Source organism: Cariama cristata, unplaced genomic scaffold (genome assembly GCF_000690535.1).
Source record: "Cariama cristata isolate BGI_N322 unplaced genomic scaffold, ASM69053v1 scaffold4069, whole genome shotgun sequence".
NCBI lineage: Eukaryota > Metazoa > Chordata > Aves > Cariamiformes > Cariamidae > Cariama > Cariama cristata.
Genome location: NW_009636171.1, coordinates 14,010 through 30,251, shown reverse-complemented (window position 1 = coordinate 30,251; position 16,242 = coordinate 14,010). Strand labels below are relative to the sequence as shown.

The following is a 16,242-nucleotide window of genomic DNA, read 5'->3' as shown; positions in this document are numbered from 1 at the left end:
CTGAACCTGCTGTCTTAGGTCTGCTCAGACATTGAAGTGAGCAATTTGTTGGTCTGGCAGTCAGACCTCTAAGCCAGAAGTGGTTGTGCCAACATCTCACAGACATCAGAGGAGAAATGGAAACTGGATACCAAGTTAAGCCACTCTTCTGGCCATAATTTTGTAACTTTTTAGCAACTGAAGTCTATGCATCTGTCTTTTGCCTTAGTGTTTTTTGGTACTGTAGGAATTAAAAGAAGTTTTTCTTTTGAAGATGTGCCACTTAAAAGGATTTAAGTATTCCAGGTCTGCATACTGGTCTGCACTTCCAATTACTAACACATGTGTTTTCCTTGCTGTGCTTCTTATGAAGAGATGGAAAATATGGTCTGTTCTGTACAGCTTGTTGCTTTGGTTTATAAACTTCTTTCAGCAATCTTTGCTGGGAGGCATACAGAGGCACTTCTACACATTCTATCAAAAGCACAGAGTGTAACTAAGTGATACCAAATCATAGTATGCCTATGCTTGAGCCATAGAGAAACATATAGTGGAAGCTGATTGAAATTGGTAGACATACTTTAAAAAGCTGCTGTATTTTTCTACCTTTTTTCTTACTGTGGTTTTAAGTTGTGTATTTATGAGCCACACATACTGGTTTTCTTACAACTTCAGCAGGGTTACTTTTCTCACGAACAGTTAAAGCATTGTGTTTTAAATGTTAAATAACAAAGGCATCTGAAGGTATTTCTTCCTTTGATACATCTTGTTAAATTTGCAGAAAACTAATACATGCTAGACAGGTTTCTATCCTTATTTACACACCACCACTAAATTCAATGAAGTTTCATGAATGAAAAGGGGGACATTTGTCCCAGAGATTGAAAGCATATTGTTGAAGCTTAGCATATATTCAGACTTGTTCAGTCTGCTTTTTCTAAATATTTTACCTTTGTTGTTGTTGTAAGACAGTTTGTAGATGGATATACTAAGGAAAGGACAACATTAACAGGAATCTTACAACTATGTATTTTGTTGCTGGAATACCACAGGGGAAATGATCGGCCTCTGACTGAAGACAACCAGAAACACTGTATTTCTTGCATCTTTCTAAGTACTTCATAAATCCCGTTTGCTTTGGTGCTGAATCTGCACGTGTTAGTTTTCTGCCGATTCTGAAACGTAGCCTTCTTCAGCTGATTGATAAAGTGTTAACTATCTGTTGCCAGTCAACTTCACTACTGTGGTGGAATCAGAGGCCATACGTGGAAGAAGGGGTATTTGTACACCCTTGTGTTGGGCATCTAGCCTAGGTCTCTGAGTTAGGAGACGGAGCTCCATGGACTTCGTGTGACTGAAAGAAAGGAGAGAGAGCAGTTGCAGTGCACCTAAGGTACTGCCTGACTTAAATGACTAAATGGATCTCTGGAAGTGCCTAAGTCCAACCTAGGGAAGCTGTTCTGCCTTAATGGCAGTCACTGGTGTAAGAAGATTGTGGAGGATGGTTTCTGGCTATGTGTAGCAAGATTTAGGGGAAAATATGAGATCCTTGTGAAAGTTTATTTTGCAACAATTTTTAATTGAATGCTGCTTGTTTTGTAGTCTTTCTCTATTCTACATTGTGCAACACTCAAAACCATTGTTATTTTCCTCCTGCTTCCTTCGAAGCGTTTTATAGAGATTTCTTTTGTGATTGTACTCTTCATCCAGTTGGTGAGCACAATCTGGTCTTCATTTAAACGTTTTTCAAGTTTAACAGTTTGCAACTTACTTTGACATAAAATAATAAACCCCCCCTCTGATAGTATTTATGTTTTCTATATAAATTAGCTTGAATTTATATGCGCGAGCTTCTTAAAAAGCTCGTACAAAAAGAACAGACTCTATCTGCAGAAAAACTCAGAAGATCTTCTGGGCAGAGTGGCATAGTTCATGGTACAGTCGGTTGTAGAATTTAGGCCTTACAACAAATACCGGTTGCAGACTGCAAGGCATAGTTATTCAAGGTCCTGTGCGAGTGACTAAGCTGTCTGTTAAGTAGTGCCCAGAGTTTGGTGGTTGAAGAGTTTTGGGCACTCTGCCACTTTGTAAAATGCCTTTGAGTTTATTTGGGTGTGGATAGGGGCTTTCAATTTATCTAACTAGAAACTGTGGTTAAAATGTGTGTCGGTCTAACTAAACTCGCCAAAGTCCAACCAGACTGGATGTTCCTGATGCTCCATAGTGCCTGGCTACCGCTGTCGTCTTTGCCTCTCTCTTCACAGTGGACAGTCCAGCATCAGCAATAACAGAAACGCATACCTGGTTTTACCACTTCGCATTTTCCACTTCTGGTACACAGGAGAACTTGTGTGACTCATCAGACTTTGCACAGAGATGGGATTGATGGGTGGAAGGGCTTTTAAAAGCTGCAATCTTGTATGAGCTGGCTGTCAGGGAGGAAGTGACAAGGAGTGAAGCAAAGAGACGAGCAGAGCTGTGTTTGTGTAGGTCCCTTACGCATTAGAGCTGAGCCATCTTCTCTGACCCTGTCTGTTTTCTCCCTCGTAAGCTATTATTTTCCATGTAAGTTTGGACAAGATGATCTTTTGAAGTCCCTTCCAACCTGGGCTGTTCTATGATGATGGTTGATAACTTGATAATTTTGTAACTTGTAAATTATTATCTTAGTGCATAGTGTCTATTGGCCCAGCTAATCCTCTCTTCAGAAAATGTACCCAGATCACTCTTAATTCTGAACACTGACATAATACCTCATAACTGTATGTTCTCTCGGGTTCTGTCAAGATGAATTCATTAATATGTATATTTGCAGGAAGAAAATCATAAAGATGCTTAATGTTTTAATTTCTGAGGTTTCCAGTGTTCCCATACTCTTGTCTGTATCTGGAGCAGATTGTTTTAATTTATCTCTGTGCTGCTGGTTTTTTATCAGTTATCTGCTAGTGGCACCCTCAAAGGGGTATCATAAAAAACTGTGAACTCAGTCAGATGTACTGAATTGAGGGACAGCTGCTAGAAGATAAGTAATAATGTTATGAGCTTGCAAAGGTAAGGATGCCTGTTCTGAGGCAAGGAAAAAAGCTGGATAAGTTTCTACACATGGCTGAAGGTTGAAGCCTTGCAAAATTTAAGGTTGTAGCCATCACAGAATAATTCAGGTGGGAAGAGGCCTTGGGAGATCTCTAACCCAGCCTCCTGCTCAAAGCAGAGTCAGCTATGAGATCAGACCAGGTGCTCAGGGCTTTATGCAATCAGGTCTTGAAAACCTTTGTGACAGATGAGAGGGTCCTGGAGCAGTTCTCCTGCTTTCATCAGGCAGGAGACTGGCATCATAATGAAAATGGGTGTTGTATCGTCAACATGAGGTGGTGGAGTTTCAGAATGTGTAGTACACACTTAAGAACAGAGAACAATTCCTGGCAGAGGGAGAAGGGTGCTACATATACTTTTGTTTGCACTTGACACCTGCACTTTCACCTGATCAGATCACGTGTAAATATAGAGTATAAGAAAAAGAAACCAACATGGCACATCTGTGGTAGAAGCTGGTAATACTCATCTGCATTTTATAGATCAAGCAGTTCAGGCATAAAACTGTGGAAAGCCCAATGTTAATTTGTTTAGGGTCACTGTATGCATTGATCCTGAGAGTTCAGCCGTATTCTTACTGTGTCAAATTCCACATGAAGAACTATTTGATTTTTTTTTTTTTTCCTACTCAAGAAGAGAAAGCTCCTCGCCTTAGACGCTTACTCTATCAAGATCCACCAGCAGGCATGACCCAAGTGATACAGGCAGGATCGTTTTAACTATTAAATACACTGTTTCTCTAAGGGGAAAGACATTATGTATTACACAATAGAATTTAACATGAAGAGCCTCTTACACTGACAACTGTTTGTGTTACAGAAATTCATCCATGAGTCTAAAAAGTTTAGCTTTCCACTGTATTTGCTAACAGTAATTTTCATTGGGTCTGGGTGCAACTGGCACTTTGCCTCTGCTTTCATTTTTTTTTAATCAGCCAGGAAATCCAACCAATAAAACAATGCAATAATCCTGTCTAGGAGCAATAAACACATGAACCAAAGTTTCCATATCCTGCCATGATAAAAGAGGTGTAGCTACTATTGTTTGAGGATGATAAAATGCAGTTTTGGTTACCGTGTCAAAGTGAGTCTCTGGAGATAAGAACACAGAAACTCCCAAAGTGTTGACAAACAGGTGGTATGTATTTTAGTGATAACTAACATACGTTAAATGGTCTAGATTTTGCAAGTCTTGGTTTGCATTAACTGGAAATTTGGTTACAAGTACGTAACATTGAGAGGAACACGTTTTTCCTTCAGTGTAGCCCATACCCTCACACCACCTGCACAGTGGAAAGTCTTCCTGTTCCAGATCATTTTTAATTACTGGATATCCTGAAAGAAGTGGACACAATTCAGTTGTGGTCGTTGTGAATAATTTTGGCACCTGCTTCTGGCTGATGAAATAATACTTAGAGAAGAGCTGAAAGCGTTGTAGAGGACTTGCACATTCTCTGGGAATGTGACTTTTATGACACAGCTCTGGAAGAGAATGGGGTTTTTTTGTTATTTGCAATTAAAACCTCTAAGAAGTAATTTATCAGGCAGATTTCAAATGGAGTGATTTATTTATGTTTTAAGGACAGTGGCTAATAGTTCCAGAGACTAATAGGAATTAACTTCGGTTACCTCAGACACACACCTTTAAACCAGCAACTGACTATCTGGTAAATCTGAAATGTTGATGGTTGATGTGTTCAAAAAAGATGGTATTGTTTCAAAATCTGGTAATTTTTAATTTTAACACAAAGAAATTCCTGTTGGTGTAAGCACATCTCTTCAAGGTTGGTAATCCAAACATGTGCCAGTGCAAGAGTGGAGTGTCCTTTTCATAGTTTCAAAGTGAATGGAATGCAAAAGCTGAAGAATGCATGAAACAAAAGCAAAAACAATTCAGTAAATATTTTAAATAATACTGGTCATCAGTAATTGGTCATTAGCATTAAAGCTGTCTCTGCAGTCAAGCAGCCCCCACTGTTATTTGTTGTTACTGATTTATTGTTAAAAGTGCTTACAGAGTAAATATTCAATCTTTTAAATAACTTCCTGCTAAATCATAGCTTTGATGCTGCACCTGCAGGTTATTCTTTTGGGGTTTTTTAAGCTTGAATCATGGAAGACAGGAAAGATTCGTTAAATATGAGCATCACAGAACTTAACACAACAGTTGAAACTGTTGAGAAATTTCTGTATAGCTATTTTCAGCCCAGAAATCTGAATAAAAGAGTCTCTGTGCACTGGGATAGTGCAACTTTTTGGTTTAATACTTTACAGATTTTTGGAACAAAATGCAGCAGAACTGAAAAGCAGCATTTTTTGCTGACCTTGTTGGAAGGCTAATGCTGTTTCTGGGAAATAAGTGAAACAAACAGTTCTTTGTTGGCAGAAGCGGAGAGAGAAAAGGAGGGGAGCCTAGTCTTTTTTTCTTCACAATGTCGTGACTAAGTCAAAACTGTAATATGGCTGGGTTCATTCTTTTTATTTATTTATTTATTTTTATTAACCTCTATAGACATTTGTTTTTCATCAGACTGTGTTGCGTGACACTTGACGCTGGCCAGCTCGTATGAATTAGGCTCTAGGCTGTCCATAAACAGCATCGAGAAAAAGATCCACAGTTGCATCCAGACACTTCTGACAGTAAAATAATAAAAGTTCATACGCTCAGTTCAACGCATATGTCAGAAACAATTTACACTTCCATGTTTTGACTTCTGCAAGTTGCAGAGTCTCTTGCCCGCAAAATAATCCTTGCTTGGTATATATCCAACAAAGTCATCCACAGAAAGGTCTCCTACAATGTCACAAAACCTAGTTCACTAGAATATCATTATTAATTTAAAAGCAAACAAAAGCAAAAAAAGAATTTTTTCATTTTTCATCTAACTGGAAAAAGAAAATTACACAGGTCAAACTTGAGATATGAACTGAATAGTGGTAATTCCATGGACTGCAATGAAACTGTGGCCACCATAGTCCAGGTTTGGAACTCAGCTCCACATTTTTAGTCGCTTTCATTTGAGCTGGAAAATTGTGTAATGGCTGTTTATTGAAGAGACTTACTTCATTTTGCAAAATAAATTTGTTTTTCCCCAAGAGAACTGAACTCAAGGCCACCCTGAATCTGTCTTCTAGAATAGCGAATACTTTTCACCTGCTATGTTATATCTGATCTCCTTTACCATAGAGTGGTAGATTGGAGCTTTATGCGGTTTTCCTTTGTTGCAGAACCTTAGAAGTGTTACACTGGGACTGCCAAACATTGCCTAGTGAATTTAAGCTTACTGAAGACCATTTGATTTTCCGTAGTTGCTTTTTGACCTCTCAAAAACAGTCCAGAGGTCCTAAGGCTCTCCAGACCACAGGCTGAAAAGCGTTGTTAAAGTGTCACTGATTTATTAGATGAGTGTCATTGTACTGAAGTCAGTATTCATATTTGGTAGTATAGTTGGAGCATGAACTGCAGGTTTTTCTTTTTTAACCCAAACTCCATTATGTCCCTCATAGCATTCAAATACAAATTCAGAATTCAAATATAAATAATAGCAGGCGTTAGTAAAATTGCATAAATAGCACAACAAATGTGCAATGTGATTATATCATAAGGAACAGATTTGTGGAACGTCATTGTATTGTTAAGTTGCTCGCCGGAGTTGACAGAAGACTTTCCTTTGACTTCCCTGGGCTCATTCAAACCTTTAGCGACAAAGCGTTATCAGCTATGTTCAGAAAGAGGGTTACTGAACTGTTCGGTACAGGAGTTGAGCTCTGGTTCAGTTGACTAGTTCCAGGACAAGCAGGCAGTAGACGACTTTTCTCAAACTAGGCTTACGTATATACCACAGGGGTAATTTTGCCATTGTTGGGATTCTTTTCATTCCAACTAGTGCATTTCAAGATTCACTATTAATTGAGCTCTAGACAATATCAGACATATCAGACATGCTTGAAGGTATTCCAGGTACTATATTTTTCTGTTTTCCCCATGCATATCATTGTAGCTCTACCCTTAAGAAAAGTAACTTACTGTTTATTCCAAATGTTTTTTTCTTGTTGTTTGAAGAACTCACACAGTGGAAAATGCAAAAGCAGTGAGAAGTCTTGGTCCTCTAATAGCTATATCATCATACTTTTCCACACTTCTTTTGAGGAGACTGGAGTTCTGCCTGGATGCTGGTTTTTGCCCAAGTAGACAGCATTGCATGTTAAAACCTACCTGACGTTAGATAGAGTGTTGTGCACGGAAAATACAGAGGGGGAAGGGGATAGAGAAAAAGGAGGGAAATCGGTTTAAGTGATTGTAAGCGTTGGCACAACTATATGGGAGACAAATGTGACCACAGATTTTAATGGTGTTGATTCTGTAAAGAAAATGTCTAGAAAGATGCAGGTAATTACTTTTGGAATTGTCCTCTCTAGGACGGTGTTTTAGTTTGTACAGATCTATAAACTTCAGAGTCATTTTTGCAAGCGTAGATTAGGTAAAAATATGTAATGATTTTCAGCAAAAAACAGTTTCCAGCAAATCTGAACCTTAGTTTTACTTAATTTTGTGGAAGGTCCAGTCACATTAATTGTATCATTCCAGGACTACATACATTGGAAACGTCTATATTTCTTGCCACAGTGAAAGGAAACAATCGTATTTTCTGTCGTGAAATGTGGAGAAGCATACACTGGACCAATATGAGCGGATCCTTTGACTTTACAATGTGTAAAGATGTTTTCTGTAATAAGATTGGTACGGGATGAATTTCTTTTTCATATGCAGCAAAACGCAAATCACTCGCTAGTGTATTTTGGTTTGTTCCCAGATGTACCTTGCCATAGTCTCCCTGTGCAGCCAGAAAGTTTGAGACATTAGAAAACATCTGCAATCTCCTCTCCAGCAGAGAAGCTGCTCACTGGAGCTACAGTATGTGCGGTTGCCTCCAGATGTGGTCTCCTTTTTTACCCAGACTTGAATTCAGGTAGAGCTTAGGGATTTTTTTTAATACTCTTTTTGAATTACTAGTTTCCGGCATCCTGACTGAAAGGTACTGAAGAGTACATCAGATCGGTTGTACTGCGTCCGGTATTTTACAGAGGCATTTAGTTTACTATACAAGTGCTGTGCACTCACCCTGCATTTGTGCTGGGCTTGGCTGGGATGGAGTTAATTTTATAGCAGCCCCTATGGTGCTGTATTTTGGATTTGTGACTAAAACAATGTTGATAACACATCAGTGTTTTGGCTGTGCCGCAGCAGAGCTTTGCAGAGTGTTGGGGCTTTCTCTTTTTTCCACACAGCAAGTAGGCTGGGGGTACACAAGGAATTGGGAGGTGACACTGCTGTGACGGCTGATATGAATTACCTAAGGCGGTATTCCGTACCATATGATGCCATGCTCAGCAGTAAAAGGTCAAGGAAAGGCGGAGGAAGGGGAGACGTTCATGGTTACCACATTTGTCTTTCCAAGTAACCCTTACATGTGCCGAGTACTTGCCTTCCAGGAAGAGGCTCCCCCCCCCCCTGCCGATGGGCAATCATGAATGAATTCTTCGTTTTGCTTTGCTTGTGTGTGCAGCTTTGCCTCACTTATTAAACTGTCTTTATCTCAGCCCACAAGTTTTTCTCACTTTTGCTCTTCCAGTTCTCTCCCCGATCCTGCTGGCGGGGGGAGGAACTGAGGGAGTGCTTGCGTGGGGGCTTAGTTGCTGGCTGGCGGGGGACCCAATCCGCCGCAGCAGGACAACTGCAACGCTCAGAAACTGTGGATGGACTCGCTGCACGTTTGCGCAGTACTGAACCACCTATGCCCAGTGAGCCCCAGATTGTTGGATTTGCTCTGTGTACTCGCACACGCTGTACAGCACATGCAGATTTCTACCAGATGTCTCAAAGCCTTGTAGCCAGCTCTCTTCCCAGTGGAATTGTTCAGTTCACCAAGAACCTTTTCCCTGTCTGTCAGAACTCCAACGGCCAATGCTTTTGGTTGCAACTTGGGCAGTACTACTGCATTAGGTTTTCTGAAGCATCATTCAGTAGCTTTGGCTGCTCTGCCAAACTGCAGGATTTCTGGGCTGATAGTTCGTTAGGAGGATTACGAGTGCTGCGGGTTTCACATTAATACTGCCAGTGCCCTTCTCTGTGCCTCTGGCTTTGTGTGCAACATCACCGCATTTCCTTTCTGTGCATCACTTGTCTCAAGTATTCCAGCTGCCACTAGGTTTGCAGGGAATGTGGAAAGATCATTTATCATTGGTAGACTTTTATGTTCTTTGACCTGGACATTTCTTTAGGTCTTCTGATTTTCTTGGATCAGAATTTCTCAGAGGTAATAGCTGTTGATGTAGGAAGCTGCAGTTTTCAGTATCAGCCTGTCTGCGTTCTGGTAGTATAGTCATCTTTCTTTATCTTGAGAGCATTATGCAGAGAATCCCAAATCTGAAATTGTGTGAAGATGTAGCCCAAGTCTGAGAATGATCCTCTCAAAGCCGGTGCTAATACACTTCCACAAAATGAAGTGGGTGCCTCTGCACGCACTGCAGTCTGTGGGTTCCAGGAGACTTCACTTGGGGATCAGAGGACATCTACGTGCCTCTGGAGAGGTCATGTTGGATGACACACTGGCATCTCCATGCCATACTCTCCAGAACACCTGATTCTAGAAGCATGTTGCAAAGATGGTTTAGATATACCTGCGTGCTTTCCACAAGGTCCAGAAGGATTGATTAGCATGGGCTTTGCACCACCTACAGGTAATAAAGCTGCTTCTAGACCCAAACTGGCCCTGGATATAGCACAGGACTAATCCACGCTGGTTCGATGGAGCTACTTCTGATCTGCCTAAGTAATAAAATTAATCTGCACTCTGAAGAAGCTATATAGGTAATACTTTGAAAATTCACTGTGTTTCACTACTGGCTTATCTGTAGGGTATCAATGCTGAATGCTATTCTTAGCACCATAAACAGGAAGAATTTTTGTCTTGGGTAAATCAGGAGCCGATACAGCGTCTTTGGATTGCTTAATATCAGAACTACTGGACTTGGTTGTGCAATTGCAGACTTTTTCACTGAAAATAACTGATACTGGCAATCACTACATTTGCACAACACTATGAGATGCCCAAGGGTATCTCTGGCACCAAAAATTTTAAAGTGGTTCTGTTTCTCACAGTCTTTTGACTGTTGTGTACAGTCTTGGAATTTTTCACCACTATCTTCCTGTGCTTACCAGACTACGTTCTCAGTCAGCGTGTCTCTTAATTCACAGCTCCTTTAGCTGCAACCAATGTACTTTGTTCAGCACTACTGGCTGTTATTGTTTTCTTCATTTTCCTGGATGTTTCAGTTAGATTTTCCCTGGTACTTGAAGACATTTTGCTATCAGTTACTTTGTTTTCATGAGAGGCACAGGCATGCTTTCTGTGTCTGTTTCCCATCTTGAATTGGGGACTCTCCACGTATATAAGATTACCCATAAGTTACTGTCTCTGTAGTGTATCTGCTACATCTGTATTACTTTTAGGGATTACTCCGGGTAATACTGTCCCATTCATTTTTGTACACCTTTCCCAGTGAGCCAGTAAAATCTTTCCACTGTTTTCTCATCTTCATCTTCTGTGGTCAGGGCTGTATACAAAAGGAGATTTTTATATCGCTGATTCTGTGTTTGCAGAGCGTTGTCTAGCACAGCTGCAGCAGCGGTGCTCTTCTGCAGGCAATAGCTCTTTGAGCTTTTTTCTTGTACTCTACCTCCTCCGGGGTACGTTCTGCACCCCTCTTGTCCTGGGAAATCTGTTGCTTAGTGTGACGACCCGGCGACGGGCAAGCAAGCGTGTGTGCGTGTTCACACACAATCTCAAGCTCAAGAATTTCTGTTAGCGTGAGGCCAGTGTCTCAGCTGGCTTCCTGCACAATGAGGAGGGCGGCAGGGAACTGAGCAGGCAGGGAAACATGACGCATATGGGGGATTTATCTGCTGCCTGTGGGTGCTTGCTGGTGCACAAACTGCGTGGAGTTTTTCAGTACCCAAATTGCCTAACATGGGCCAAGAACTGTGCTGAGGAAAGCGGCAGTGGCTGCAGGGTGGCTATTGACTGAGGGGGAAAGGAGCAAGCACTTCATCTTCCGTGCGCAGCATGTCTTTGGCCTCGTGGTTTGTCCTGTGGGAGTGGTTCAAACTGGAGATGATACGCTGCGTGTCCTACGGCCCGGGCTTGAGTAGCCCCCGGGACGGTGATGGGCAATGCTTTTCAGAAGGCGGGAGGACCACTTGGGCAGGCTCTTCTGCAGAGGACACGTTCCATGTGCCATCACATGTGAACTGCTGCTATACAAAAGCCCTAAAACTTAACACCTTAACCAAAGGCTTGCTCATAATAATTTCAGTGCCTTCCGGTGGGACCAATGCAAAAGAGTACTTGCAAATCTGCCATGATTTAATTACTCTTCAGCTAGTTCCCAGAGTCAGCTGTTTTAATACTCTACATGTAACATTTTGACCCTTAGGATATATTTTTAGAGCAGCTGAATGCAACAGTTGTTGTGGGAAGTGCTGCAGAATGCCCCAGTTTTTTATTTCTTTTTTTTTTTCCATAATAGATATAAAAAAAGAATCACCTAACAGTCTCGTGTTTTATACTATTTTTATATCCAGTTAATATTTGTTTTGAGCTAGGTTAGATTAACTTAATGTGCATTGTATGTGTGCATGCACATGCCCAAAAACTAGATTTAACTTCACAAAAGTAGACCACACATGTCCTAAATTTGCTTACGGGACATTATTGTGATTGCATTCAGGAATAATTCAAGTGGAACAATGCTGTTATGCATTGGTAGGATCAAAACCTGGGCCTTAGCATCTGTGTATTTATAAACTGGTTTTGAATTATATTTAAAAAAGAAAATTGATTTTATCACCATAGCAGTTTAATGCTGCATTTGAAGTTAGACTTTATCATAAATGCACTCTATCCAGATACCTTGGCAAAACCACCTGTACTTGTTTGAAAGCACAGGTGCATGACTCCTCTAGACTTAATGTTTCTGAGTCTGTCCAGTTTGGGTTGCTATGAAAGTACGTGTCTGGTATTCAGACTGAATGGAGAGTTACCTGAATCCCACTTTTTCTTGAAGCAGTGTATGCTGGAGAAAAATGGAGTGTCAGCGGGTTCAAATGACCTTCAGTAAGTTTGTCTCTGTGACCCAAATCAATGGTTCTTAAAAAGCCATTCCAATTAGTGGTAGTTTTGAACAGATCTATTTTTCTGTGGACCTGTGTCCAGAGATGTAGACCTACAGACCTCTGAGGAGAAGGGCACTGACTGAAAGAGGAGCAGAACCAAATAATGCAGGTGGTAGAACTGGCTGAGGATGGCTCCTACCTACTCCCTTGCCTTCTGTGCATCTCCCGCAGGGAAACTTTTAAAACTTTGCCGAAGCTGTAGCTTTATCAAACCCAGATGATGTAAATAACTTTTTTTGGAAGTAGAATGGATTTTTGTTGTTTCTTAGAAATATGATCACATACTTAGGGCATACTTGACTTGTAGGAGATTCACTGTGATGTAACTTCTATAGTCCTAATGTCAAGATGAGGGAATGCTTACTTTACTCATTGTACTGAGCTTCCTGTAGTTCCTTGATGGTATGTGAGAATGGATAGTGTTGCTCAAAAGAAGAGTAATTTACTCCAAGACACAGAGTTCATTGGACCAAAATACTCTCTCTGTCCCCATGAGAAAAAATGACTTGGAGGGTTATTGGAGACCATAGCTCAGGGAGAAGTGCTCCTCAGCATTTTCATATTTTGTTCTTTGCCCTCTTGCATGTATAATTTCAGCTGTGGTACAACATGGGTACAGATCAGCTTATGAAGGAGGAGGGAGTATTTTATATAGCAAAGGCAACAAATAGCGTGACAGATAGTAGTACAACTCACACCCTAGCCCTGAGTGTATCCCAGACACACCGTGCAGGCTATTAATCTTTACTTAACTTTGCCTGGCTCTGTCATTTGCATGTGCTGCTTAGATGAAAGCAGTTTTCTTACAGAGAACTTACTATATGGTGATAATCCTTCAGCCAGCCTGGATTCTTAGCGTGGTTGTTCTGTTCACTCAACCATTGACATGCCAAAAATTTAAGCACATGCTTATGCATATGAGAAGAGTTAAATTCCTGCCTAAGTGCTTATGGTCCTGGCAATTTAACACCAGATTTACACTGATATAATTTATATAATTGTACTTGCAATATTTCTTTTACTTCAATGTGAATAAGACTTCATTCACTGCATCTTAAAATGTGGTTCCATATATTTTTCCCATTATGAAAGTGGTTTGATTTCTGCACCCAGCTCTCATTCCTAGGTTTCCCTTCTCAGCACTGCAGCTTGCTAACCTTTCTGGGTTTTTACCACTGAAAAGTTACTGATCGGTGCTGGCTTTGGTCCATCTTTCCTGCAACCAGCTTATTTTTCCCACCGGGACTGCTAGGTTGATTGCACATAAGCAGTTTCATGGCTACTCAGTTACTTTTGCTGGGAACTGATCTACCCAGAAAATAACTTCTTTTTATCCACAGGCAATTTGTTGTTTGCCGTGTGGCCACAAAAATGCTTTTGCCAGCTCAGTAAAGGGGTAGCATGTGGGCAGGAACAAGCAGCTGGGTGTGGAAGAGGTGATAAACGGCAGCACTCTGGTTTAACGTGAAAGCATGATGTCATTTGTGTGGATACAGCTGTTTGTGGACCACACATAAACTGAATCCGTGACAAGGTTATATTACTGCAGGACTGCTTTTAACTTGGATTATTTCTTGAGCTGGATTTGCCACTGAAGCTAAAATATCACGCAGCTGCACTCTCAAATGGTTCCATAGTCTTTACATGCTGGACTTGTGTGATATTGGATCACCCAGAAGGAAAAATGTGATTCAGATCTGATGTGAGCACATGTAAATATTTCTGTCAAACGAAGCAGGGCAAAGTTTATGCTGGCCTAATGCCCATGTACCTGCATTACTCCAGTTGTAGAAAGACAAGACATTACCTGATTTGGCAGAAAACTGGCTAGCATAAAGTCAACCTTTCAAAAAACAATTTACCTTGGAACTTGCAGAGTGAGTTACGTTCAGCATTTTGCATTGTATGGGTATCATACATTTGATCCAGGCTGTAAAATCATCAACCTGTTTCTTTCAATGCACGCTTCTAACAGCGCTTGCTGTACTGTATCCTTCAAGGTCAGACAAGTAGACAGCATAAATATGTTCAGATCTGGGAAGCATAGAACTGAGTTGAGATTTCAGTTCTCATATAGTAGGAACAATGAGTGAAAGATAAGAAGGAAGATACAAATCTTAGTCCTTTGGACAGAAAAATACTGTATCTCTTCTAGGGAGGATTTTAGTACGTGGGGTGTTCTTGTTAAAAGGTGGGAGCTTTGCTAATTATGCTGTTGCCCCGTTAGTGAAAGAATCCTTGCAAAAATGTCAATTAATTTTTAAAGCAATAGATGGCTACCACTTGTAATCCAGACTGGCTTTGGGTACCATATGTGTTTTTCACTGGCGATGTGAGGGTGGGGAAGATAAAGAAGGAGCTGTTCACTCCACAGTTCAGGAAAGGTTGCATTGCTGGGAACTGATCCATTGTACTCAAAAATAAAAAGGAGGTGTAAGCAGAGGCTGTGCGGCTTCCCCTCTCTGTCTCATTTTTCTCCTGTTTTTTCCAAGCCTGTTACCAAGAGGGAAACATTTCTAGAGAGAAGGGATGGTTTCTGTTTCCATGGCCAAGTGATACCTGCTGTCAGAGGTGACAAATGATTATTTTAACTTTGGGGCATGATTACCAGAGTGACTGTGGAGCTACACAAAGACTTGCAATTTCTTTCATAACAGTTCTCTGAATAAAAATGCCCATCCAACAGAGAATTCTGCTCTGATTTATAGTCTCTGAATTTGACCAGAAAATATTCTGTGGATTTAAGTAACATTAACAGCCTAAGCAACATTAACTGTCTGAACAGCAGCCTTCTGTCTGCAAGTGAAAGCGTTTAGCTGGTTTACATGGCTATAAATCAGATCTGCTTACAAAAGGTCCCATTTCCCATCTGCCATCTATGGACTTACTCCCCAGACGAACCTTTTGAATGTCCTACCAAAGGTGGGGAATTAATGGGTCATTTCCAAATCTGAATACCCTAACAGATAAGGTTTCAGTTGTTATTTAAATGTGTGAAAGACTATTTTGGTTTTCTTTGTAAGACATTAACTATACATTATGATGCTTGCATGTCCAGAACTCGCGAGACAGTTACAAATCCTTCTGTTATGTTAAATCAGGTCTAAAATCAGACACCTTAATCTCTAATTTATTAGACCTTTTTCATTTGCAAATGAAACCATAAATTGTAAATTCAGCCTTACCTGATTTATGTAACTCCTGAGAGGAGTTATGCCAGGCCTGAACTTGGCATCTTTTCTGGATTAATTTTATACAAGCTTGCATTTAAGAACTCATTAAACTCAGTTCTTGCCTGATGTAACTGTTTAAAGCAGCAGTGAATTTGGGCAGTTCTTTCAGTACAAGATTGATAAAGATTTTTGCTGCATTTGGTAATGAAACTGGTATAATGCCTCCCTGGCGGCATTTAAAAGACATGTAAATGGGGTGCTTATGGACATGGTTTAGTGGTGGACTTGGCCGTGCTAGGTTTACGGTTGGACTGGAGGATCTTAAAGGTCCTTTCCAACCTAAGCGATTCTATGATTCTACGATAATGTATTGGTAACTTGCAATTACACTGTTTTGCTATTGATAGTAATTTTCATGCTGCGAACTCAAGACAGCTAACTTTACACTGACTGCGTCCTGAAACACGGAATGGCTGAGGCCATTTGGAAAAAAGGGCAGTGTTTGTTCAAAAGAGACAAAGACATCTACCAAGAAAAATCAGCAATGATTCTCACTACTTTGCTTTTTTATCTATGGATGTGGTACAGATTCAATTTTATTATCTTTTCCTTGCATTTCATCAGCTTTGAAAAAGTAAGTAAAAATATGTTAAGGGTATTACGGAAGGATGTGTAGCTTCTGATAGTTTCTAATGTCTTTTTATTGTGCTGCTTTGTAACTTCTGACAGTCCAGCTTGTTGCTGGACCTCATTAGATGCACTT

The 16,242-nt window shown here is 40.5% G+C and overlaps 1 protein-coding gene across 1 annotated transcript in view; it reads left to right on the top strand.

Annotated features, from left to right (window-relative positions):
* WWTR1 (WW domain containing transcription regulator 1) overlaps nucleotides 1-16,242 on the top strand; it is a 45,563-nt gene that overhangs the window by 15,312 nt on the left and 14,009 nt on the right. The window lies entirely within an intron of this gene.